At 43.6% G+C, this 27009-nt stretch overlaps 1 protein-coding gene across 1 annotated transcript in view; it reads right to left on the reverse strand.

Annotated features, from left to right (window-relative positions):
• Positions 1-19381, reverse strand: part of HAPLN3 (hyaluronan and proteoglycan link protein 3) — a 53048-nt gene extending 33667 nt beyond the window's left edge. Inside the window, exon 1 of the mRNA XM_068272466.1 lies at positions 19124-19381. The gene's annotated coding sequence lies outside the window, so the exon portion shown is untranslated. The remainder of the gene's footprint in view (positions 1-19123) is intronic.
• Positions 19382-27009: the final 7628 nt, after the last annotated feature.

A 27009-nucleotide genomic window follows, 5' to 3' on the forward strand; every position in this document is an offset into this window, starting at 1 on the left:
TCCGACGTGTGTATGGGCCTTTAGGCTTCAGTGATGGCACAAAGTGTCTGCTTCTACATTAGTCTATTCATCTTCATGTCTGAAAGCAGTTTCCCACTAGTTTCCCACTAGATGTAAGTATATATTGTATATGAAGGAAGAAGCCCTGCGGCTATGTATTTATTTACATTCTTTACAGATTAGATAATTAAAGGGCTCCCCAAAGAAATAGTGTGCTGGCTACTAATCCAGCCTGCCTATTCATTCCCCTGGTCTCTTGTAAAACACATTACATGGTGATAATTAAAATGATTCATCCGGTGCTATCAATTGTATTGAGAACACCTGGTCTACTTTATTTACTTTGGAAGGACTGTCTGGTGAATGGACGCCAACAAACACTCCTAGAATTACTATTAAATAATTCAGCCCAATTGTGGGGGGCAATCTAATGAAACCACACAGTGGAAGCTCTATGAGCACTACATATAATAGGAGTGGGTTTAACTCTATACTTCATTCAAAAGTGTTTGGTTTTCATGGCTCTTACATCATGAAATAAATGTGTGGCTATGACAAACTGAAACTCTACCCCAAATCTTTCTGTTACAGTTTTTGATAGGACAGGTAATGTTTCAAATATCCAGTAGGTTTATATTATTACCTATTTATATTTGTTCTCACTTCCTGTTCTCTGTGACGCTGTAACTGAAATGCCATGTAGAGTAGGGATCAGGGCTCTGGAGTCGGAGTCAAGGTTGAAGCAATATTTGGGTACCTGTAGTCGTGTTTGGAGGTTTCATGAACTGAGGCACAGAGGTCAGAGTTGGAGTCGGTGATTTTTGTATAGTTTCATAACTATGATAGGGCTGTGGAGTCAGAGTCAAGGAGTCGGAGCCATTTGGGGTTCCTAGAGTCGGAGTTGGTGGTTTCATAAACTGAGGAGTTGAAGTTGGAGTCTGATGATTTTTGTACTGATTCCACAGTCCTGGTAGGGATCCATCACTATCTGATCAAATTCCAGTAGGATAGTGGTCAATCATTTGGGCATATCGGGTCATAAACAAGACGAGCAGCTTTAGTGGAGGTTCCCACTACAGCTGGGTGCAAGCGGATGTGTAAATGGATGCTTTGTTAAACATGGGATCCATTCACACTTTCGACTTTAAAGGGAGCGGAATAGGAGCAGGATGGGGAGTGAAGCACACTTTCCCGACAGGCACAATTTTTGCGGACCTCGTATCTGTAAATGCTCAAGGAATCAATGCAAGCCTATGTGAACGGACAGTGTCCCTTGTCACTAGGCTGTTTTCCCCCTCTGTTCGGGATCTACTTACCTGTCTTCTGCTGCCATTCGGGTCCCCTGTGCTGCTGGCACTGCTGCTGGGCTCAGGGAAATGCATGGGGAGTCCCAGCAGAAGCACAGGGTTCCCATTGGATTAGACCAGTGAGAATCCTTCCCGTTGCTAGGTAGGATTCCCATAGATCTTTTACAATCCAACAGGAGCCCTATGCTATGCAAACTGCATGCACAACAGTAGTGAGTGTGAACATCTCGCCAAATGCTGTGGTAAGGCTGTATCCACTTCGGATATGCTCTGAGTCAGCATTGTGCATTTGGTGTAATGTGGTCCTAGCTTAAGGATAACCCATTACCTGGGAGCAAGTGATAATTGTACTGCATACATGAGAATGTTAAAGGAACACTACAAAACAAATGTAAAATTCTAAATATGTGCAAACATATACAAATAAAAAGTACAAGGCCAACTGCTTAATCTCCCCATTGCCTTTTCATATGTGCAGCATAGACTGGATTATGTATATGTCACATTCCCTGTTTCTTAAATGGGCATTATGGCGAAAAATTGTAAAATGTAAAATATGTACAAACATAGACAAATAAGAATTACGTTTTTTCCAAAGTAAAATGAGCCATAAATTACTTTTCTCCTATGTTGCTGTCACTTACAGTAGGTAGTAGAAATCTGAAGAAGCAACAGGTTTTGGACTAGTCCATCTCTTCATGGGGGATTCTCAGGGATTTATTTCTTTTCAAAAGCACTTAGTAAATGGCAGTTGCTCCGTTCAACTACCAAAAAACTGTGTAGCGAGCAGGGAACCTGGCCAGCATCATTATTTAAATCATTTTTAGGAAATATATTTATAAAGAATAAAAGTCTTGCAGAAAATACCCTATGAGGAGATGGACTAGTCCAAAACCTGTCAATTCTGTCAGATTTCTATTGCCTACTGTAAGTGACAGCAACATAGGAGAAAAGTAATTTATGGCTCATTTTACTATGGAAAAAAAGTACCTCTTATTTGGCTGTTTGCACATATTTTAAATATTACAATTTTTCGCCATAGTGCCCCTTTAAGAAACAGGAAATGTGACATATACCTAATCCAGAATATGCTGCACATATGAAGAGGCAATGGGGAGATTAAGCAGTTGGTCTTGGCAGCCAGATACCTGAGCACAAGGATTGGGAAATTCAAAAATTGGTGCTTGTAGAGCATGAAATTATTTAGTGTACTGTCTGGATGGAATAATGGTTAAGGGCTCTGCCTCTGACACAGGAGACCAGGGTTCGTATCTCGGCTCTGCCTGTTCAGTAAGCCAGAAGCTATTCAGTAGGAGACCTTAAGCAAGACTCCCTAACACAGCTACTGCCTATAGAGCGCGCCCTAGTGGCTGCAGCTCTGGCGCTTTGAGTCCGCCAGGAGAAAAGCGCGATATAAATGTTATTTGTCTTGTCTACTCTGTAAACTGCTGTAGCTATACATGCACTAAACAGGGCTGGTGCTTCCATTGGGTAAAACTGGGCAACTGCCTAGGGCTTAGAGTTTCCTTAGACCCAGAAGTCAGGAGCTGTAGATATCACAAGTGGTGATGCTCATAATGGCCGATTTTATAATTGTTACGCAAGTATGTTTCGAGTCATAAATACGTTTTGAGTTTGAGCGGACTTCCAATTCTGATTCGTAATTAAGCATAGGGGGAGAAGGCGGGCATCTTGGGGTCCTCTTCTTAAAGGGGACTCCCAGATGCCACCATGCCCCCGCCCTGGGGCGTCGTTGGCCCCCACCTCTCCTGGGCACTGGAGGTGGGGAATAACCCCTTGTCCATGGATTAGACAATAACTCAGGGGGAGAGGGGAGGCTTGGCCACCCCTCTCCTCCAGAGACCCCCCCCTTTCGCACGCCATGGACTATGCGAGCCGATATAGCGCAGAGTGCGAAGCCCCACGCGGCTGGAGCTCCGCATTCTGGCTATCCCAGCCTACAGAGGGGACAAGGGGCTAAAGGGGCTCGGGAGGCAAGGAACCCAAGTCATTTTTTTTCCCCCACACTTTGAACATATATTTTTCATTGATTAACTTCATTATTAATTAACACTACTTGAAGTACTTGAAATTGCCGACTCATAGTGTACACCCATAATCGGCGTTCGTAATTTCATCCGATTACGAATGTCCGATTATGAGTTTGTTACTGTCAATTACAAACTCGGTAATTGCGGCCTTGTAATTACCGAATCCTTACGTGCCCCACTAGTCACAAGTTTGCTGTAAGTACAGTATTAAAATGTAAGGGGGGGCACACATGCATTTTTGCCCTGGGCTCTATTTTATCTAAATCCCTCCTTGGCACTATATGAATGCATAATACTAATAAAATGCAGAACACCCATAGTTATATACCCATCTTATAATTCTTATTATATGTACACTTTAGTGGAAAATACACCTCTGTGTTAAATTATAACCTTTTCAGCAGACAATGATTTGATTTGAGCTCATTTTTAAGGACCACCTTGAAACCAGATTTCTGTATTCAACAAAAAAAAGTTTATTTATTTGACAATGTATTATAAAAATGACTTCACCCAGCGACTGCAGAGACACAATAAATCCAGACTTAATTACACTAAATGGAACCAGTCGGTCCTGCGCTGGTTTATTTCTCTGGCGGAGTTATGCAAAGCTGACAAGGAAATAAAAGGATAACAATCGTAATATCTACCAGAGAAGTTTTAAGACGGTGTAATTTTCTCGTTCTCCAGGGCGGTGGCCGGCCCCCTTTCCCTCCCATTTTTTGGCTGTAATCCTTCCATTGCTAATTGATACACCTGTGTTTTAGCATGCATCTCCCGGTAATAGCCCTGAAGGACCCCGGTCTTTACACATGTTCAGTTGAGCTCAACCCTGGTTAACTGCTATGATCTCATTTCTGTTACGTATAACTAATAAATCATTTATTTATTTTTTTGGACTTTTTAACTAGAGAAGGTTACAACCTGGAAGGGTGTAGCCCTCTTTATTCTGTAAGTTCTCATGATGTGAACTGCATTCTTGATGAGAAGCAGACGGCAATCCAACCCTCCAAGGAGCCCTTTGCAGACTGGATGGGAGTACTGTACATCTGTTCTAGTGTTCCAGGGCTATGACACTGACTTATGCACACGCAGCACTGTGCCCCATTAACTGCAGAAAGATCTCAGCTGAACTGATAGCAATGGTTCCACTAGGACAAAGAACAGTGAGAAGCCATCTGACAACATGGAAAAATGTTGTCTTCTCTATGGGCAGAAGAGGAACACTAATGCATGCAAGGACAGTTGGAAACTAAGGACATAATAGACAATGAAGACAGTTGGCTGCACTTCCCACCCCAGGGCCTACGGAACACTAAGCGAAATTGTCTCCATTACGTTAAATATATCAGGATCTCTACGTTTCCCTTCCAAACAAGTTCTCCAGTGAATGGCGGTTCTGGCACCGACAGCTCCAGCTGTTCCATTCTCGGATTTCATACCCTTACTTTAGGACACCTTCCATACTTATATAGCATGGATGAGAGACCTAGCAGCCAATCAGATTTCATCCTCGACTAGTCTTCTGTTATTAACATCATTGGGTTCATATTCCTTCATTTCAAGGCAAATCGTTGTACACAGCTTTGCCTTGATATTATTAAAATTATTTTATATATGCAGTTTCATGTATGTATGTAGTCTAGTCTAGTTTCATGTATGTATTGTAGTCTAGGGCAAATTTTGGGGGAAGCCAATTCACTTACCTATATGTTTTTGGAATGTGGGAGGAAACCAGAGTGCCCAGAGGAAACCCATACAGACACAGGTAGAACATACAAACTTCTTGCAGATGTTGACCTGGCTGGGAATTGAACCAGAGACCCAGCGCTGCAAGGCGAGAGTGCTAACCATATGCTCTCTGGGCAATCTCTTGTCTGTAGTATGCTAAACATATACAGCATACTACAGACAAGAAATTGCCCAGAGAGCTCATGATGAACCAGAACTCCTAGGAATGTGTAAGGGGCTGAAAGAGACCAAAAATCCTCCATACTGAAATGCTATGCAAAACAGAAGTTTGCCTTCTTAAAACAAAAGGTATTTGCTATCTCCTTACCTCAGCAGATCAGGACAGCTCCATCTCTGGACGTGTTTAAATCCAGACTGAAAACTCACCTAATTAGTTTGGCATTTGCAGAAATATATTTTTTGTTGTATGAATACTTCATCCTATCACTAACTACAGAACCTGAGAGAGCCTAAGCGCTTTGAGTCCTATGGGAGAAAAGCGCTATAGAAATGTTATTGTTATTATTCAGGTTGGAGTGAGCATATGATGTCTCCCACAATGCATCACTGCTGAATATGCAAATTATCCCTTTGTTGTCCCTGTAAGATAAACAAACCTTCAGATCTGCTGGAATGCAATAATGTGTCAGCTTGTTAATTGTACAGAGCCACGATAATCCAGCATGCATACAGACTGTTTCAGACTGGTTGGTCCACATCAGTGCATGGCATGAATTGATGTGGATCTATGGGGTAGGACTTATAACACCCAGAGTCACAGAGTACCCAGCAAGCTCATGGTGAACCAGAACTCGTAGGAGTGTGTAAGGGGTCAAAAGGTATTTGCGATTATTCAGGTTGAAATGAACAAATGATGTCTCCCACAACGCCAGGGGAGAGGTTAGATTTTTAAAAAAAATGTATCAGGGAGAGAGATTATAAGAGACACCAGATAAGGCAATGAGAAAACCATGCAACATGCAGCAGGAGCAGGAGATGTATCTAGCAGGTAAATCTAACAGAAAATTGTATGGTGTGTACCTAGCATGGCATCAATTCATCAACATACAATTTTCTGTTAGATTTACCTGCCAGATAGATTTTTTTCCAACATGTTGGAAGGTAAATCTAACTGAAAATCTAACAGAAATCATCACATGTTCAAAGAATAAAAAGTACCTAAAGATTAAAAATATCTTATAACATGTTTGTTTGAATTGGCTGCATGGAGCAATTATGTGTTACTACCTCTTCCGGCCACTGGCGCCATTTAGGTGCAATTAAAATGTAGCAGAATGGCAGTGTTTGTAACAACATGCATGTCAGCATTTGGCACACAATGGTGTTTCCTGGCGGTAGAGAACTGCGACATGTCACACCTGAGCATTGCCGCGGCTATGCTCAAATGTGATTCCATTGGAAGGCACCTTTTTATATCTAATATGTGTGCTGAATACTAACCAGCACCTGTCCGATGCAATGGAGCAGCTGACGGGTGGTGAATTCACCACTTCAGCATCACAGCAGCCTATGTAACTACAATAAGACTTAGCACGTGAGTGGAGGAATACGGATAAAAATAATCATAACTCAATGTCCTGCTGTTCCTGTCAGCAAAACAATACCAACAGTTATTTTATTAACAAATGAGTTTATAATTAGGAAAACACTTTTGTATATATAGTAGGTGATGCAACAGGTTAATGTAAATTTGTACAGGAAGATGACGGGGTATCTACTGGAGGATCTAGGTGGAGGAGAACAGCGAGGAAATGATTTGACTGAAGGGGGCTGGAGGAAGCTCGTAGTATGTATAAAACTTTTGTACTGATTCATCTCGGGTACACTTTAAGCCTGCTACACACATACAATTTTGATTGGCCAATGTTTGGCCAATTTTATCACTTCCATGTTTATGAGAGCTTACCTACACAATCTCTGTTCATAGTATTCAAAATCTGTTTGACCTCGTGCTACATGGAGGTGATAAAATTGGCCAGTGATTGGGCAATCAAAATTGTACTTGTGTACAAGGCTATATGCTGGGAATACACAGCTCAATTTTGAGCCATTGTCCGATCTCCCGATTCCGGATTGAAGTGAATGGAAAAAGATAAGAAAAACAAGCGGAAGATAAGAGAATTGCCTGCGGAATCGAGCAGGCGAAACGATCGAGCGGGAGAATCGAGTGGCAAAATTGAGGCATGTATGCACAGCATTAGGGTGCCTACGCACATCCAATTTTAATTAGATGTCTGAATGAGCCGTATATCCTTGTACACACAGTTTAGAGATGGAATGGGTGATGCCATTGCATGGGTATGCTATAGAAATTTCATTCAAAAGTCTCTTCAGTTAGAAAAATGATTTCTCTTCTGCGTATAGACACGGAATCCTAAATTCTACACAGAGAACCTCTGGTCTGTGTTGCTAAGTCTTATCTACTGCAATTAGGGATCTGGGGAGCTGAACATTGATTGAACATTGATGCTGGAAACAGGAAAAATGAGCAATTGTAAGTATATGAGTGACTGTGACAATGGACAAATGATGTTGGCCAGAAGACTGGATGAGAGCATCTCCAAATGTAGATGTAGTGCAGTGCTCTGGGTATGATATTGTACTTATCAAAAGTGGTCCAAGCCAATTAACTAGTGGCAGGGACAGAAGCACCCAAGGCTCATTGATGTGTGTGAGGAAGTGAAGGCTATGCTGTCTGATCCCACAGTAGAGTTACTGTAGGGCAGCTTGCAGAAAATCTAATGCTGTCCATGAGAGAAACATCTCAGAACACACAGTGCATCACAGCTTGCTGCATATAGGGCCAGCCAGAATACCTATGTTGACTCCGTCCCTGCTGCAAGCATGTACAGTGGGCGTGTGACAATCAGAACTGGACCATGAAGTAATGGAAGAAGGTGGCCCGATCTGAGGTATCACATTTTCTTTGGCCCACAAATTCCCCAGATCTCAGTCCAATTAAACATATGCTGGGATGTGCTGGAAAACCAAGTCCAATCCACGGAGGCCCCACATCGCAATTTACAAACTTATGCTAGGTACACACCATACAATTTTGTATTAGATAGATGGTTCGATAGATAATTTCCGACATGTCCGATCTTATTTTCGATCGTTTTTCTGATCGATTTCTCATAGAAGTGAATGGAAATAGATAAGAAAAGATAACAGAATGGAATTAGAAATCGATTGGAAAATCTAATCGGAAATCGATCGGACAGAAAATCGCATGAAAAAAAGCATCTTGTGTACCCAGCATTTAAGCAAGTTTGAAACAAAAAAAGAGAACAGATTGACCAGATGACCAACTGATAACAGGTTGTTTGCCAGATCCAACTGGTGGATCAATTTGACCAACTATCAGGCAGGTTGGTCTTTTGAACAATGTCGTTTTTGAATGCAGACATGTTGTGCAGTTTATCTGCCAGTGACACAAGCTGCTGGACCTTTACGGGCGATTTCATGACTCCTAATCAGTGGAGGACCTCTCAATGACACTATACAGGAACTTTCACTTGGGAACAAACAGCGTGCTGACTACAGATTGCATGGACATACTTCAGGGCAGGTAATTTCCCAAATTATGCTTGTGAATTGAGTTTATGCTTACGCTGCTGCAGCCTGCACTAATCCTCACACTTCACACTTGGGACTGACTGCTACCTGCCCTGCATTCTGCTTGCCTGCTGGCTTTCCTTTCTATGCCTGAGAAACATTGCCGCTATCTGCATATTATTTCAAGTCTGCGAATGGGACTTTATATGGCTCAAAGAAAGCATGTTTTCTCCTCAATGCTGCATGTAATGCTTTGAAAGAGTTTGGAAACACCACAGCAATTGCATTTTCCATAAAGAACCTATATGCAATATATACATAGAGAACTCGATCATTTTTTCTTCCAGCTGCAAGGAACTTTCTTCCTTTTGTATGTGAGGCAAGTTTTTGCATTCTGGTCTCTGGTACATGGACTTTTGCCTGAATTGCCCTCATGCTAATCTTTATCATAACTCACGCTCACCTGTTAGTGAACAGTTCCTGCAATCATAGAGTGTGAGCTTTCTAGTATTGTGATGCCATTGTTTCTGCTAGTATGACGTCATACATTAAGTGAGCCTCCGCTCCTTTTGTTGTGTTTAGGGTTTTAATTGTGTGGATGGGGGGTTTATGTGTCGCATTTTGTATCCGAGCATATATTTTAAATTTTGTATAAATAAAAGTGATCCTTTTGCACCAATTAACACTCTTTCGCAAAGTTATTGGTTGGGAGCTTTTTTGTGCTCCAATCTTTATGTTGTGCAGTTTGACATTTAGTTTGCACACATGGGGCTTGATTCACAAAGCGGTGCTAACTGTTAGCACGCCTGTGAAAACCCCCTTAGCACGTCTAAACAAGCTTTTCGCGCGTAAAGCTCTACGCGCGCACTGCACCGAGCGCAGGGCGCTCCGCGCGAAGTGCCCATTAAAGCCTATGGGACTTAGCACGTGCATAGGACTTTGCGCGCGCAAAACTTTGAGCACAAAACTTTGTGCGCGATCTGATTGAGAAATCTGGTGCTAACCTACTTAGCACCCTGGTTAGCACGTCTAAAGACTCTAGTAGGTTAGCATCGCTTTGTGAATCAAGCCCATAGGCCTGTATGCAATTCACTTTTTAATCTGAGTTCTCCTAGGTGATCATTTTAAACTTGTCATTAAAATGCCTTTTAAGCCACCAGAAAGCAAGAAAATACTCAAAATAAATTTGATAGTATTTTTTCACCAACTTTTTGGTACTTTTTCAATTGTAAAATGCTGATAAGTTATTTTAAATCTAAGATAAAAAATGATCTCCTAGGAGAAAACTCGGGTGGAAAAGTGAACTGCATATGGGCCATATTATTTAACTGGGTTGGTTGTTTAGTTGGTTGGCGTGTGTGAACATACTTGTCAGGTAGGCAGCCTGTTGTGCAGTTGGTTGTGCATTAAGTTGGACGTGTGTATGACCCTTTAGGCTATAGACTGTGACTGTGGAAGAGATTAGATTGTGAGCTCCTCTACTGATAAGACTATGAATTCTGTAGAGTGCTGCGGAAGATGTCATCATAGTATAAATATGACATTATATGGGTATGTGTATTACTAATGTTTTATCTTCTTATAGGTTAATATTTCCCACACCCATGAATTACAAAGGTGGCAGTTTTGACACTTGCATTGTGTGGAATCCCAATCACAAAACTGAAATTCTTTTCTCAACCTGTGAAGGCAAATGTTTAACAGGTTGCTATGGATTTCAGACTGTTTGTATTACTGGCAAGGAGTTAGCTAGGTCTACTGCTATAAACGTATGTGTCGCATTATAAACTTATTCGTATAGACAGCATTGAAAATGAACAAGTCATTTTTTTGCTCTGTTTTATTGTACAGACATTATGGAATGGAGAGGTAAAATAAATCTACGTATTGCATATGCGTCCAGGTTTTGGATAATGTAAGGAAAAATGCATCCCAGGATACATCAAACTAATTAAACGTTTATGATAGGAAATGAGGTGAGCCAAGGAAGGAGTATGCCAGGATTGGTATAGCTCCTCCACCCACACAGCTGCTAATGATCTATACAGAAGCCACAACAGCTGTACAAATGGAAGGATACCTCTGCTTCTACCACTAAGATAATACCAAAGTCTCCTCATTGCTGCAAACTTCAATATTTTTCTTTATACCTCTACAGCTCTGGAAACAAACGTTTTGCTACTGAATTGCCCATTTGTATAATAGGTGATTATTATTGTAACAAAGATGCAAAGTATCAGTTTTGGACAATTCATTGGCAACAATTTTTTACACATGCACAATTAGACTGAATAATATGTTTAGCAGTAGGTGGTTTGTTTATAAACAGTAAAATAACAGTAAGCATCTATGGTAACCAGAAGAAAAGGAGTACTTATTGTGAAGACATCGGGTGAATGGGGCGCCGCTGGACGCTGATTGTTAAAATATCTGTAACCAATATTTTACTGATCTTTTACTATAGACTTACCTGATTCCCTATGCTCACACTAACCCCACACGTAATGCCTAATACTAACCTTCCTCTTAATGCCTGACACTAACCTCCTCTTCTAATGCCTAACACTAACCTCCCCTCCTAATGCCTAACACTAACCTCCCCTCCTAATGCCTAACACTAACCTCCCCTCCTAATGCCTAACACTAACCTCCCCTCCTATTACCCAACACTAACCCTGTTCCTAACACCTACCACTCACCTCCCTCCTAATACCTAACACTAACCTCCCCTCCTAATGCCTAACTCTAACCTCCCCTTCTAATGCCTAACACTAACCTCCCCTCCTAATGCCTAACACTAACCTCTCCTCCTAATGCCTAACTGGAACCTCCCTTCCTAAAACCTAACACTAACCCCCCTGCTAATGCCTAACACTAACCTCCCCTCCTAATACTTAACACTAACTCCGCTCCTAATACCTAACACTAACCCGGCTCCTAATGCCTAACACTAACCTCCCCTCCTAATGCCTAACACTAACCTCCCCTCCTAATACCTAACACTAACTCTGCTCCTAAAACCTAACACTAACCCGGCTCCTAATGCCTAACACCTACCCGGCTCCTAATACCTAACACCTACCCGGCTCCTAATACCTAACACTAACTCTGCTCCTAATACCTAACACTAACTCTGCTCCTAATACCTAACACTAACTCTGCTCCTAATACCTAACACTAACCCGGCTCCTAATGCCTAACACCTACCCGGCTCCTAATACCTAACACTAACATCCTCTCCTAATACCTAACACTAACTCTGCTCCTAATACCTAACACTAACTCTGCTCCTAATACCTAACACTAACCTCCGTCCTAATGCCTAACATCTACCCTGCTCCTAATACCTAACACTAACCTCCCCTCCTAATGCCTAACACTTTGTATTACTAGATACCACCAACAGGGGGCAATGTAGAAAAACAAAGTGGGAGGGGAACCACTGTAATTAGATAAACAGGGCCTATATTACATATAGACATTTTTCTTGATGCCCATATGCAATTAACTTTATATCCTGAGTTTTGTCCTAGGAGAAGATTTCACCTTCTTTTTAAAATAACTTTTCAGCACTTTGCAATTGAAAAAGTACTAAAAAAAAGTAGGTGAAAAAGTACTGTCAGACTTATTTTGAGTATTTTCTCGCTTGCTGGTGGTGTAATGCCTGGTACACACCATGCAATTTCCCTTTAGATAGATGGGTCCAATCTGATTTCTGATCGATTTTCTGATTGCTTTTCCGATCACTTCTTTACAAAATCGATCATAAAAATGATTAGAAATCAGATCGGACCCGTGGGAAATAATTGATTCAACCCCTCTATCTGACAGGAAAATGCATGGTGTGTACCAGGCATAAAATGCACTTTATTGGCAAGGCGTGAAAATACAGTATAATCTAGGAGAAAACTAGGGAGATTGCACTCTCTAAGCGTTTACCGCTAATCGCCAGCGATCGCTAGAGCTTTTTAAAGTGCTAGTGTAATGTAAGCTATATGGCAGAGATCTCACTGCCGTGATCGCTGGCGACTCACGATTTGTGGTAAACGCAAATGCACTACAGGCAGCAATTTCTTGCGATTTTAGAGCATTCACGATTGCAACATATTTAAAATGCAAATTGCGATCGCTCAAAAATCATGGAAGTGTACAGCAAAAAATATGCAATAATCGCGAAAAAACACCATGGAAAAACACTAGCGATAATTGCCAAAGAGTTAATTGCATATGGGCCAGGATGTTTTATTTCTTTTAAGGTTCTCATTGATCCAGGTAATACTATATACAAAGAGAAATGAAAGTGCCGGTAGCTTCCATTGGACACCAACTGTTGTGTCACTCCTGCAGAGTAATGTCTTTAGTTCTAATGAAAGAAGGAAGCCGTTTTAGAAGTACAGGTCCACTTACTAAAGCCACCATTCTATCTCTGTACTAACTCTTTCGTAGACAGCAGGGAGAACTCTATTCTACAGATCAAATATTGGATTTCAGATTGATTTCCGATCTGTTTCCGACTGTTCTCCATTCACTTCTTTTGGAAATCGATCAGAAATCAGATCGGATATGTTGGAAATAATCGATCTGACAGTAAATCTGCCAGAAAATCTCATAGTGTGTACCTAGCATTAAACCAACGCTCCAACTACTGGTGCTGACATTAACCTCCCGCCACTCGGCTATACTATGCCCAAGTGCCCATTGTTACTAACGAGCTACAGTAGCCGAACACTGCTCCACTATACTATAGCCCAGTGGTCTCTAACCCCACGTCCAGTGCCCAGCCCCAGTCCGCGAGCATGGACTCTCTCTCTAATATCAGTCATGCAGGGCAGCCCACAGAAGAGTCATCCGATGCGGTTCTCTCCTTACAACTTTTGGCTGTGCTGCTTCATCGTTCGCACAGCGCACAATACTGACACGCATCGGCAGCCATATGCGATGTTAAAATCGCAAAGCCATCATGAGAATAGAAAAAACGCATCACACCAGTGTGTACAGGCCTTCACGATTTTCATGATTTATCAAAAGACATTGCAATTAAAAACTGAATGCGATTTTAAAAACGCAGCAGTATGTACAGGTCCAAGTGTGAACAAGCCTTGATGCTGTCTCGGTCAATAATCTAGAGCCAGTGTACAGTGCAAACTGTCATAAGGTTGCATGTGTAACATGATATAACAGTTGAGAGTTTTATCTTGGGGGGGGGGAATGGTTTTCCATGCACTCGCCCACAGTCTTTGCCCCCACTCTTTCACCCACAGCACAGCCCCATTCAAACCACACAGCCCCACCTGACCCCCAGAAACTACACCCCACTCCCTGAGACAAACACCGCTGTCAAGGCCTCCCGCACCACCTAACGCCTCCACCCCGGAAAATGTTTGCACTGTTAAGTGGTTCTTAAACCTAAAAAGTTTGGGGGCGGTTGATGTAGTGGAATGGCGCTATACTGTAGCCGAGATGTTACTCCCCAGTGCATTGTGGCCCACTGTGGTGCCAAAATTACGCCTATTTTTACTGCTTTGCTCCAAAATGTAGAGACAAACATGATAAAACTGCATTGAATGTTTATGACAAATAGTGTTGAAGGCCTCCTCCCCTGTTTAGTGATGGTTGTTTCTCTTTGAAATAGATGACTTCTCTTTTGTTCTTTGCCCAATCCCATCCTCAAACGATACAGGGATTGGTTTATCAAGATGGATGCAAAGTAAAAAAAAAAATGCAGCTATTACCTATAACAACCAAACAGATTGAAGCCTTTATATGAAACAAGGACGCTGACTTATTGCTCTGGGCAACTGCTCTTCCTTTTTCTTCAATATTCTTTGCACTTGCCTTGATAAATCTGTTCCAGAAATGGCCAGAATGCAGTAGATAACAGTGTCACTGTCACTCCTGAAGCATTAGGGTTTACTAAATAAAGATGTAATACAAAGGTTTATTCACTTGGCTGTACATGAGCCTAAGGCTCCATTCACACCTAAAACCGCAAAACGCCGGTGATTACCGCTAGCGTTTTGCGGGACTGATTTTTCTGCGATTAACGCGGAAAAATCACTGGACACTGTAGCGGTTTTTGAGCGATCGCAATTAGCGGTCCTATGCATGCTAATCGCGATAGCTCTGAAATCGCCGGCAAACCGCTGTTAACGCTAACCGCAAACGTGGCAGTGAGAACACTGCCATAGTGTTACAAGTGCTAGCGGTTTTTAAAAACCGCTAGCGGTTTGCCTTGAGCGGGATTCCTTCTCAAGTGTGAATGGACCCTAAGAGATATAACTCTTCAATCTAGTTCAAACAATGCTGCAGACTGATTTCTACAAGTCTAGACCCATGCCATGCACTGATGAGTACCAACCAGTCCGAAACAGTCTGTATGCATGTTGGATTGCTGTGGCTCGGTTATATTAACAAGCTGACACATCATTGCAGTCCACTGGATTTGGGTGTGTGTTTAGCTTTCAGTGACAACAAAAGGATGATTTGCATATTCAGCAGTGATGCATTGTGGGCCACCTCATATTGCTCACTCCAACCTGAATAACCGCAAATACCTACTGTTTTAAAGGATATACAAGGTGAGTAAATAAAACTATTTTTACTTACTGGGGCTTATTAAAAGCCCCTACAAGTAAGTCATGTGTGTCCCTCGCCCCAACTCCGGTCTTCTCCCGCTGGCAGCCTCTTAAGATCGCCCACCCTTGGATGGGTCGGCGTCTTCTGTGCATGCACGGCCGTGTGCCTGCGTTGTGAGCTAACGTACCCGTGTCACCAGAAGTGTTATGCGCGCATGCGTAGAAGACACCGACCCATCCAGGGCTCGGCAATCTTCAGAGGCTGCCAGCGGGAGACAGGAGAAGGCCAGAGCTGCGGTGATGGAGGTAAGAAGCCTCAGGTAAGTCAAAATAGTTTTATTTACTGACCAGGAAAATTTCTGTTTTGCTTTTAGTCACTGGGCTTTTTGGTCGTTTTTTAGCCCCTCCTAGGAGTTCTGGTTCACCATGAGCTTGCTGGACAATCACCATGAGCTTGCTGGGCAATCACCATTTTTGTGCAGTAGCAGATAATGGTCTAATATTGACCTAGGACACTTCTGCTCTGTCTTCCAGCACTCTGATATCCTAGCTGTAGGAGGTTGGATAATCACCAACAGTATGTTGATCTTTGCAAACCAAGAGGACACTGCAGAGAAATGCGTGGCAATGTATAACCAGGTTTAGTGCTCAGCTATTTCCCTTGGAATTTTAAGTGGAAGGGACTGACACATCAAGGTCAGAGATTCCCATCCTATAATTACCCATAGTTCCTGAAGATCCTAGACCAAGAATACAGAATACTGTCATGTGCATCCTATTATCACTTGCATGATGTGCTCAGGAAACAAAGATCTACCTTTAATTATAAAAAAAAAGCAGCAAGGCACTGATCTGTCCAAGTATGAGGCTTTATTACAGGGAACCCTTGTGGACAGCATGCTTAGACACTCCTCCAGGCAATAATATTTAGCACAACATAGTATTTCTGTAGGGCTGATACACTTCCAGCTGCTCATTACTGAGTACATCAGACAAGTCATACCACTCATTAACTGTCCCTCTAAGTGACTCACAATATAACAGTACAGTCTAGAGCAGTGGTCCTCAAACTAAGGCCCGCGGGCTGAATGTGGCCCACTGAGGCTTTTTTACCGGCCCCCCACACACAAAATGTATTACAGATGCGGTCAGCTACATCTTTAAAGTGGATCTGAGATGAACTTTTACTCCTTGCATAATTGAGTTCCTTACATATAGTTTATAGGGCATTCCTAAAGCCAAATACTTGTTTTGTTTTGTTTTAATACTCTAATTTCCTATAAACTAATCAAGCCACACCCACAGCTTCTCCAGAGTGCCTTGGTGCTTGCAAGGGATTGTGGGATTTCAGTCTGGGCAGGTGAAAAAGGTGTTACTAGCTATAGATTTCAGAGACAGAGTTTTCACAATCTGAGAGCTGCAGTGCAGATACAGATCAGTTGCCTGTGTAATGGAGGAGATAAGAGTGGAGTTTTCACAGAATATGCAGATTAGCATGCCTAGATACAGATAAGATTGCCTGTGTGTGTAAAGGTGCCCATACACTCGTCAGATTGGCAGCAGATAGATAAGAAATGCATCTGATGATCTATCTGATGCGTTTTTAGAACATTTTTTACCAGGAAAGAATTCCAATAGATTTCATTTTGAAATCTATTGAAATTCGATCTGATGGCATTTTTTTGCCATCAGATTTCCATTAAGGCCAATGCAAACTGATAAGCAATCTCATCAGATCGACCTAAATTTTCCACCCTGCAAGTTCGATGGAAATCCATCGAAATCGATCGAAATCGGCCGTCGATCGGTCGATTGGCCAACCGATTTGCAATCGATTGATCGATCGATCGATCGGGATCGATCGGTCGGCCAGAAAATCGGCTGAGTGTATGGGCTGCTTAATTGTGTAATAGTGACAAGCAGAAAACATGTCTGCTCCCATTGTATCACAGGAAAAAATATGAATATACTGTTGAAGCGGTTTGAAGATAGATTTGTTGTGTAAACTATCTAAACTTTAGATAAGATATATAGACAAGTCACTTGTTATATTTAGTTTTTCATCTCGGATCCGCTTTAAATATTGGTGGTCTGCATATAGAATGAAGCCAGAAAGCAGTAATTCGCTGGTTTCCAATCAAATTCCACTCAGGTGACACTGTTGTCCAGTTGGACTGCAGGTTGTCACCTGGGTATGTTTCACTGTCTGGTGCACAAAGACTTCTACAATATTTTATGTACAGGTATACTCCGGCCCCCCAGCAGTCTGAAGTATGTTGACCCGGCACTCGACCCAAAAGGTTTGGGGACCCCTGGTCTAGAGGGTCAACAGGGGGGAACCAACTAAGTCATTAAATAGGAGAGAAAGCAACATGTCATATTGGACTGAACATGACTTGGGTGTACAAGAAGAAGAAAAATAGTCCCAGTGAAGTTATTTCAAAGACAACATAAGAATGGACAGTAATGATGCGTTCACACTTTGCAGTTGCATTGCAACATTCACATCTGCGCATTGGGTCACGTTGTAATAGCGCAAGCTGAACTATGCGCTAGCGGGCAACCTGTACATCACTCCCATGTTATAAATAAATGGTGAGGAGATACAACAGATACATTGCTGCGCACGCTGGAAGACCCTATGCTAATTTTAAAATCTGTTGCTATTTGCGCATCTCAACAAATTCACTGAACTCTATTCTAAGTCTATTTTCTCATCTTCCTTGTCAAAAAATCATAGTCCTGTTTCAGACCAAGAACCGCTGTGCTTACGGATTGCGATTTTTCAGTGATTCCATTCATATATTTCGGCAATCACTTTTGCAACTGAAGCACAATCGTTCCCAAAATGCTACATGCAGCGCTTTTGCAAATGCAATGCTGCAGTGTGAATGCTCTCATAGAGAACCACTGAACTGGTGCTTTTTTTAATCGCCAGTGATTGGCAATCACATCGCAAGCACCCCCAGTGTGAAACAGCCCTAAGTAATCAAAACTGTGATTCAAAATTTACTGTTACCACAGACTGAGTGTGCATTTAGTTATTTTGTGAAATAATGTGCTCCAAATAGTTTAAGAAAATTCATACTGTTTCCAGAGGGGAGAATTCATGGTGTCCTTTTACACTACGGTATATCAGTTGCCTAAGTCTCAGTCCTATACAGTGGGAGCTGATTGTGGGGCAGAGGAGCACAGCGTGCATAACCTACACAGAGAAGCACAGGCTGTAGGAGACCAGGCTGTATGCAGTCATTGGCATACCTTCCTTCTAATAGTGGGAACAAGCCTTCAGAGCTGCACCAGCAGAGGGTGACACATTATCATCCCATCTCCCACAACTGACATCTGTGTGAAATGCAGCCAGGAAACAATTCAGAAGTGCTGAGGGGGGAAATCACATCTAATCATGGAAGAAGTGGAAGGCAATTCCATACATAAAAAAGTACAATTGTTACTTGGTAACTTTTACAATTTTCTCTGCTTAAACAACCTTGTTTAGCCACAAAAGTAAAATCACATTTATTTTGTCCATAAGGATATGAGTTAAGTAAATACTCCAAAAACATATTTCCATAGCAACAGCATGAACTGCCTTATTGGCTGTCATGACACCAGGACAAAAGTGCATTGTAAAAATACACAAAAACCTGTGAATGAATTTAGAGAACCACATTTACAACATCAGTGTTGCACAATGTGTGATTGATTTGATCATTATACTGTTCTGCAAGCAGTGAAACAATATTGGCTAGTTTGCATGCTTCAGGAAACCTGACTGCAGAGCCCATAATGGACCAGTGAAAAGCAGACTCCACAGAGAGAGGTAGATGTCAGGACAGTTATGAGGATGATGAGTTGCATGCAGTGTGATTTATATACTCACAGTCAGTGGCTGCAGAAACCTGTTGTGGACAATCCTTTGTATCTTTCAGGCAGGCAGCTTCTTCCCTTACTGGCTCTGGAGCTCTGTAGTAAGAAATGTTTGGGCTCCAGTTCTTAATGACTGTTCATTGGCAGAGGGGAAGCACAGGACGTCATCCAAGCCAAGCCCCGGCTCAGCCTTCCAATACAGCCCCTCAAGTCACGCAGGGACCTTGAATCCTTTACTTGCAGATCGTATTCTTAATGAATAGGTGGAGATTGGGTGTGTGCCAGTGGCCACAGCCATCCATCTATCAGAACACACACATTGTACCATCCTCCCTGTGTGTAATCCTACACTTTGACCAGCGCACGTTTGCTCTGCACAATCACTGTATTGGTGGGGTTCGCATCCACTCGGTGTGCTTTTTGAAGACAGTTAATTAATCCTGCAGAGCATACTTATCATTCCTTATAGACTGGCGTGATGCAAAGCAGATGGTCTTGTTAAAGGGCCACCTGTTGAGGTTCTTACTACTGTGTCACGTTTAAGGTGACTTGTTACATCTCCCGGCGTTTATGGGATGCTAATTTGATAGCTGTATGAGCATTCTGACATACTCCGTTACAGGCTTTACAGTATATGGTGTTGCATTTGCAGATCTGTCCAGCAATGTTACTGAGAACTGTGCAATATGATCGCTAGCAGATACCCAGACTGCCTGGCTTCTTCAGCGGAGGTGCCCAGCTAACATACATCACATAAATACAGTATATCACCTTCCAAGCAGTCAGCCAAGCGTGTACATGACATCATCTTCACAAAATAATCCCATGTATACTCTAACTCTTGTGCTCTAAAGTGCTTTCAAGAGACCAAATCCTCTTTGTTTGCTTATTAACAAAAATTATATTGCCCATTTAAAGGTGCATACTCACCTTTGAAGTGTGTCGCCGGTTGGGGATCAGAATTAAGGACCTGGTCCTTTTGAGTGACTTCGCTGGGCCGGGCTGCACACATGCGTGTCAGCTGTGTAGCTAATGAGGCACTGTGTTGCTATGTGGGGAAGGGGGATGGAGAGGAGGGACAACAAGTGACGCGACGAGTTGCACGAACAGTGGCATCAGCGTCTCTGGGGGTGAGTAGATCGGCCTGGCAGATCGCATGCGGGTTGGGGGTCGCCAGCTGCCGTACACATGCCTGATTATCAGCTGCGGCAGTCGTTATTGGCCGCCTCATCCGATTTAAGTCAGGTGTGTGTTTATGGGCCTTTAGACTGCTATATTTATAAAGAGTGCCCATCACTGCTTTGGTTATCATTTGTAATTGCCCTAAAATGGCCTACAGCTCCCCCCATTTAAAGCAAAACTGAAGTGAGGAAACTCACTTTAGGTTTGATATGTACCTAAGTAGAGGAGGGGACTGAATATCACAGACCCTTCCCAGTCCTCAGTCGGGCACGTTCTTGCACCATCCTACTTGAAGTTATTTGACCATCTTGAACCAGTGTTGCCAACTCATCCCTTTAATTACTGACACATATGAATTATACAGGTTTTGTCGCTAGGTAGGTACAGTTAAGGCACTGATTATGTGCAAATATCCCCAGAACCTGTATAACTTAGATGTGTCAGTAATTCAAGGGATGAGTTGGCAACACTGTCTTGAACTTAAAGAGAATCTGTATTGTTAAAATCGCACAAAAGTAAACATACCAGTGCGTTAGGGGACATCTCCTATTACCCTCTGACACAATTTCGCCGCTCCTCGCTGCATTAAAAGTGGTTAAAAACAGTTTTAAAAAGTTTGTTTATAAATAAACAAAATGGCCACCAAAACAGGAAGTAGGTTGATGTACAGTATGTCCACACATAGAAAATACATCCATACACAAGCAGGCTGTATACAGCCTTCCTTTTGAATCTCAAGAGATCATTTGTGTGTTTCTTTCCCCCTGTTCTCATGCACTGAAGTTTCAGGCTGCTTGTTTCTTCCTGCAAACAGCTTTGCCCTTGTCTGTAATTCTTCAGTATGTGAAAGCCCAGCCAGCTCAGAGGACGATTTATCCAGCTTGTAAAAGATAAGAGAGAAGAGAGAAGCTGCTCTAATCCTAAATAACACACAGGCAGTGTGCATAGAGGGGCCTGGAAGGGGGAGTTCATAGCAGAACCACAACACTGAAGAACTTGGCAGCCTTCCAGACACAGGCCGACAAGTCTGACAGGGGAAAGATACATTGATTTATTACAGAGACAGTGATAGTATAAAGTGCTGCAGTAAGCCAGAACACATTAGAATAGCTTTTTGAACTTGTAGGATGATAAAAAACAGGATGCAATTTTTGTTACGGAGTCTCTTTAAGTAATTTTTGGACAGTCTCCAGAACTACTCCTATACCGGAGTAGTTCCGATTACGAGCACATCCATATTGTGCACGCGCCAGTGCACAAGCCTGGACTCACGCATGCGCAGTACAGATGCGATCATTTTAAGAACTATTCAGTGACGTGCGTAGATCCTAAAGCTGCGCAAGGATTACTCAAGAGCTATTTGAACTAGCAGGACAAAAAAACGAGCAGGGGATGGCACAGGTATGATGGGAAGGACTAAGGACTGAGAAGGCTGAATGGTACCCAGAGCCAAACGTGGCAGAGTGGCACAGAGGAGCTTTATATTTAACTGCTCCAGCACTATGTCTGTCTCCTATTTTTCTCAGCAGCCTCATGCTCCATGCTTGCATACCTTCAGTTCCTGATCATGTGACATGCATTGGGAGCCGGAAACATGCAAGCATAAGGCGTTTCTCTGCCAAATATGCTCCTTTATGTAGACAATCTAGATAATCATCAACATCGATGATTTTACGTGATTATATCAGATGTAAAAAGAGTAAAGATCTGCTGAGGTGTTGTTAAAGGGGGTTGTAACACCCAAAAATAATAAATTGCCAAAAAATAGCGCCCCAAAATATATGTAAAACCTTTTTTTATCTACAATAGGTCCCTATATGTCCACCATTTTTTTTACTCATTCAGTCTTGGTGCCCTTGCCTAACTGCAGGAAATATGGCATTTCATCCCACTTAGCTAAAGCTGTCTCATTCAGCTGCCAACTAATTGATAAGCAGCTAGATGTTTTTATTCCTGTGTGAGCAGAGATTTCCTTGTAAGAAGTGTCAGCTCACCTCTATATTCCACTGTTTTCCTGTCTGTGAGACCCAAAGTGTGCACTGCAAAATGAATGGCTTACTATGGGCCGGTTTTCACTGAGCTGGTGTGCGTCTTGAAGGATGCACGCCTGCACTAGCACTGATGTGAGTATGCATCTGAATCCCTATAGCCATGCCATGTAGATAAAATGCAGCATGCCATCCCAATCACATGCCGGCGTGACGTGGAGACGGTAAGACTATTGGCAGAATAGGCAGTGTTTCCCCGCTCTAATCACTTGCAGGAAAACTCTGCTGATCTGGCAACAGTGGAAATAGGTCCTAAGGTGAATTATCTTGCTGACGTCACCCAGGGCAGCCATCGGGGGGGGGGACAACAACTTACACTGTAGTGAGGGGCCCAGGGCTTCTGGGGGCCCTGGGCCCCCCAAAGCACTGGAAGGGCCGCATGTGCTGGCTGCGGGCCTATGGCTCACTAACCAACGCACCGTGTTCCAGCACTGAGAGAAGAGTGACATCAGCGCTTGAACATGGGGAGCAGATGAGTGAGCCCACTACAGCGGACTTTATATACTGGGGCACCACCTATATCTGGCTACAGGCTACCTATACCGGTGCCACCACCTATACCTGGCTACTATACTGGGGCTGGAACCACCTATACCTAGCTACCTATACTGGGGCACCACCTATACTTGGCTACTTATACTGGTGTGCCTATAGCTTGCTACCTATACTGTGGGCACTTGTACCTGGCTAACCTATACTGGTGCACCACCCATACAAGGCTACCTATACTGGGGGCCACTATACCAGGGGCTACCTTTTTCCCGGGGCACTACCTATAGCTGAATACCTATACTGTGGCACCTGTATCTTGCTTGCCTATAATGGGGAACCAGCTATACCAGGCTACCTATACTGAGGGCATCTACACCAGGCTACCTAGCTATCTCATTTGTTACTGGGACTACCTGTATTTTGCTAGTATTTGGCTCCACCCACAACATGCCATGGTCATGCCCACTTTTTGCCGTATCACGCTGTGCATGCCGCTTTCTTCATTGTTGGAGCCATGCACATTTTTCAACGCAGCCCACTTTGCGCATGGAAACGGGGGTGGGGTGGCTAGTGAGCAGGCACAGCAACCAGTGGGTGGGCCCAGGGGGGTGGGCAGGCCTGATGATGTGTGAGGGGCCCCAAAATTTCTGATGGCGGCCCTGACGTCACCTCACACGTTTCCATGCTATCCTTTAATTTGTCACTGTCTATCTTCTAAAGTCACTGTGTCTTCCTTCCTACTAGTCCCTGTGGCACTCCTTCCCTCTGATGTGTTCAACGATTCTGGTTTGTTTTGCAAACAATGACAGTTGAAATTGTCCAGAAATATGGTACAGCAAGATCCAAGCTGGATAACATGGACATCAAGAGTGAAACGAGACATTATCCAGTCTGTGGTGCTCTTTGTTGCTCTGCTGTTTGTCAGGAGGAAGAAGTGAAGGCTCGAGTCAGTCACCATTAAATAAGCTGGGACAAAGCCAAATAAAGGCGAGGAAGGACTATGACACAGGGCTTCATTCAGTCATGCGGAATTAAAGCACAATTAAAGAACAAAGAAAACTGTCCAGCGCAAAGAAAAGTCATGGTAATACCAGTCTTTGAAGTCCTGCTTTAAAAAAAGATATTTTACTGATAGTATTAGAAAGTATGTATGTTGAGGTCCCCTGCTGCAGAACCTCTCTGTTGGCCTGACTGCATAGCTGCCACTGAGGTCCAGAATAATGATCATTGAGGTAATTGTCCCCTGCTGCAGAACCTCTCTGTTGGCCTGACTGCATAGCTGCAACTGAGGTCCAGAATAATGATCAGTGAGGTCAATGTCCCCTCTGCAGAACCTCTGTATGGTGGCCTGTCTGCATAGCTGCCACTGAGGACCAGAATCAGGGTCGGACTGGGACACTGGGGGCCCACCAAAGAAATTTCAACCTGGGGCCCACACATCCCATGATTACGGTGAAAAGAGGACGTGACCATGCACCGGAAGGTGGGCATGGTCATGATGTATTATGGACAGGGCCAAATGTACATGATCTTAGCAGCATTGTAATTCAGCGACACTGCTGCCCAGCAAAACTTTGCATAGAGACCCCTCCTTCAATATAAAGTAATGTCCTACTTTGCAGAGGTTGCGACCGCAGAGGTTGCAGAGGTTGCGACCGCATCGGGGCCCTTGGGCCAAAGGGGCCTCGAAGGGCCCTCCCTCAACTACAGTATTACCTCTCTATTGGTCCTGACTCCTTTGCTCATAATAATCACTTCTATAGATACTTTGAACAGTGGTATTCATTAACAAGCTATTTCCCATCCCTTTCTTGCACCTCTGACACTGTAGTTGCCATTGGCAGGTTTTGATGTGTCGTATCAATTGTTATGTATAGAGTGCTTGGGGGGCCCCTGTGAGGGATAGCGGACCCACTGCCAGAAGGCATGAGGCAGCGAGCTTCGCTTCCCAGACTTCCACCGCCGGTGTGCCGCCGGGCGGGACTGTGCGGTCGGCGGAGTCTGTATGCTCGGCGGACTCCGCCGCGCAGCTGCCTCCCAGGGGGTCTCCGTCGCCGGCACTCACCCGGCGCTTGACGCGCGCGCGAGGAGACAGGAACTTTATTGTACCCGAAGAGGAGTCAGCTGACCAGGCTGGTCAGCTGACTCCAGCATGGCCAGGGATTAGCTGGGCAGCTGGGGGACGCTGCTAGAGCGTTCCCCAGCATAAAAGGAGCTGTCTGTCAGTTGCTCCTTGTCTACTGTCGTGAATACACTTGATGTGTTAGCGCTCAGACCTTAGTACAGTGCCCTGGTGTTGATACTAAGGATTTCACACCTTAGCTTAGGAATTATTTGTATATTGATCTGTGTTTTGACTCTGGCTATCCCTGACTACTCTATCTCTTGCTGATCTTGTACCTTTGCCTATCTGATCCTTGTTGCCGACCTCTGCCTGTCTAACGATTACTCTTCTGCCTTTCGCTCCTGTACTGCCGCCGTCATCTCTGTTGCCGAACCCTTGCCTGTCTGACCTTTCTCCCTTCAGTGGAACGTCTACCACTGGAGGGTTATCTCTGAGGCTTGCCTCTCCGAGACGCCTGCCCCAAGCAGATTGTTACTGCTGGGGGTCGAGATTCCTCACTCAGCCTGGTTAGAGGATCTCACTCACGGGGTTCCCATTCAGAGGTAACCACACCTCTGAGGAATTACCGTGTGGTGGACATTTCCACACCATCTGATATATTACTGTCTTTATTGTGTTCTTTTGCTGGTGTCCAGAAGTTAGCAATATATCGGATTATCGGTGATACTGCAGATCATCAATAATCGGGTATATATCTGCATTCTTGGTGATACTGCAGATCGCCAATAATCAGATTCTCTCTGCGTGCTGGCACCGATCATGACAGCCCCATTGTAAAATTTGCATCGAGGCCCACAGCTCCTTAGCTACGCCACTGCTCTCAGCATGAGTGATTACAGCACTGAGAAGAGAATTTTTGTGCTGCAGGCAGCAATTGGAGCTCTGTCAGACAAGGAGGGGGGTGCCCACCAGAGACCTGGAGGGGGGGCCCACCGAGGGAAAAAACTGTACTACTGTGGCCCAGTCCGACCCTGACCAGAATAATAATCATTGACCTCTACTGCCTAACCTCTCACTGGTGGCCTGGCTGCATAGCTGCCACTGAGGTCCAGAATAATAATCACTGACACCTCTACTTTGCCTTTGTTCTTAGTTGGTATTTCTGGACAGCTATTGTTTATAATGCTATAGGGTGGAGGCATCCAAAATGTAAAAAAAAAACACTACAAAATTAGTTTCGATACAACTTTAACTGAAAAAAAATTGTCCAGATACCTACCTGGGGCTTGTTCCAGCCCTCTGAGGTCTTTCTGGTCCCTTACTGTCATCCCGCGCTGCTCAGTTCCCTCGGTGTCACTCTCCGAATGCTGAATGCGTAGCCCCGCGCCATGCACCACTGTGCTCTGACGCAACATGTCACAGTTGTCTGCCGCCACATAAGGCCACTGCATGTCAAACACTGATACAAATGGTGTTACAACTACTGCCATTCGGTTGCATTTTGATTACAACCGAATGGCGGTCATGGGCAGCAGCATAATGCTGAGCTGCCCAACAAGTACGCAGTTCAGCCGTCTGTCTGAAAGAGGCCTTAGGCTGGTGTCAGTAATGTGTAGCTGAGCTCATTCAGACATGATAGTAACCTGCCCTGTATGTTTGATGCTCTTCTCTTGAAGTTTCTATGTACTGTCTGAAGCAGTTGAAGTGATTATAAATGCTTTATGTCATCTGTTTATTTGTATCATTCTATTTTTACTTCCTTTTGCTGTATACTTTGCTTCTATACACTTGAAACCTGTCCAATTTTTTTTGTCAATATTTTGCTTGGTAATCCCCTTGCTTTGAAGCTGGTAATGTTTCTTTTGACAGCATCATCCAGGCCTGTCTCTTCCTTTCCTTTGTTTTGTCTTAGAGTGAAGTGTCGCCTACCTTGTCATTTTTCACCCCCTGGTCTTGCGTTTGACAGACACCAAGTCCAGCTGTTCTGTTCTCTGTTTAATCACTTGCTGGCAATTGTATTCTCTCTGAACCTCTGTCACCTGCCATCAAAACAGGAGAAGATCCTGCTGAGGAACACACAGGAGGTTAATAAGGGACCTCCTGCTGCAGAAG

This window comes from Hyperolius riggenbachi, chromosome 3, assembly GCF_040937935.1.
Source record: "Hyperolius riggenbachi isolate aHypRig1 chromosome 3, aHypRig1.pri, whole genome shotgun sequence".
NCBI lineage: Eukaryota > Metazoa > Chordata > Amphibia > Anura > Hyperoliidae > Hyperolius > Hyperolius riggenbachi.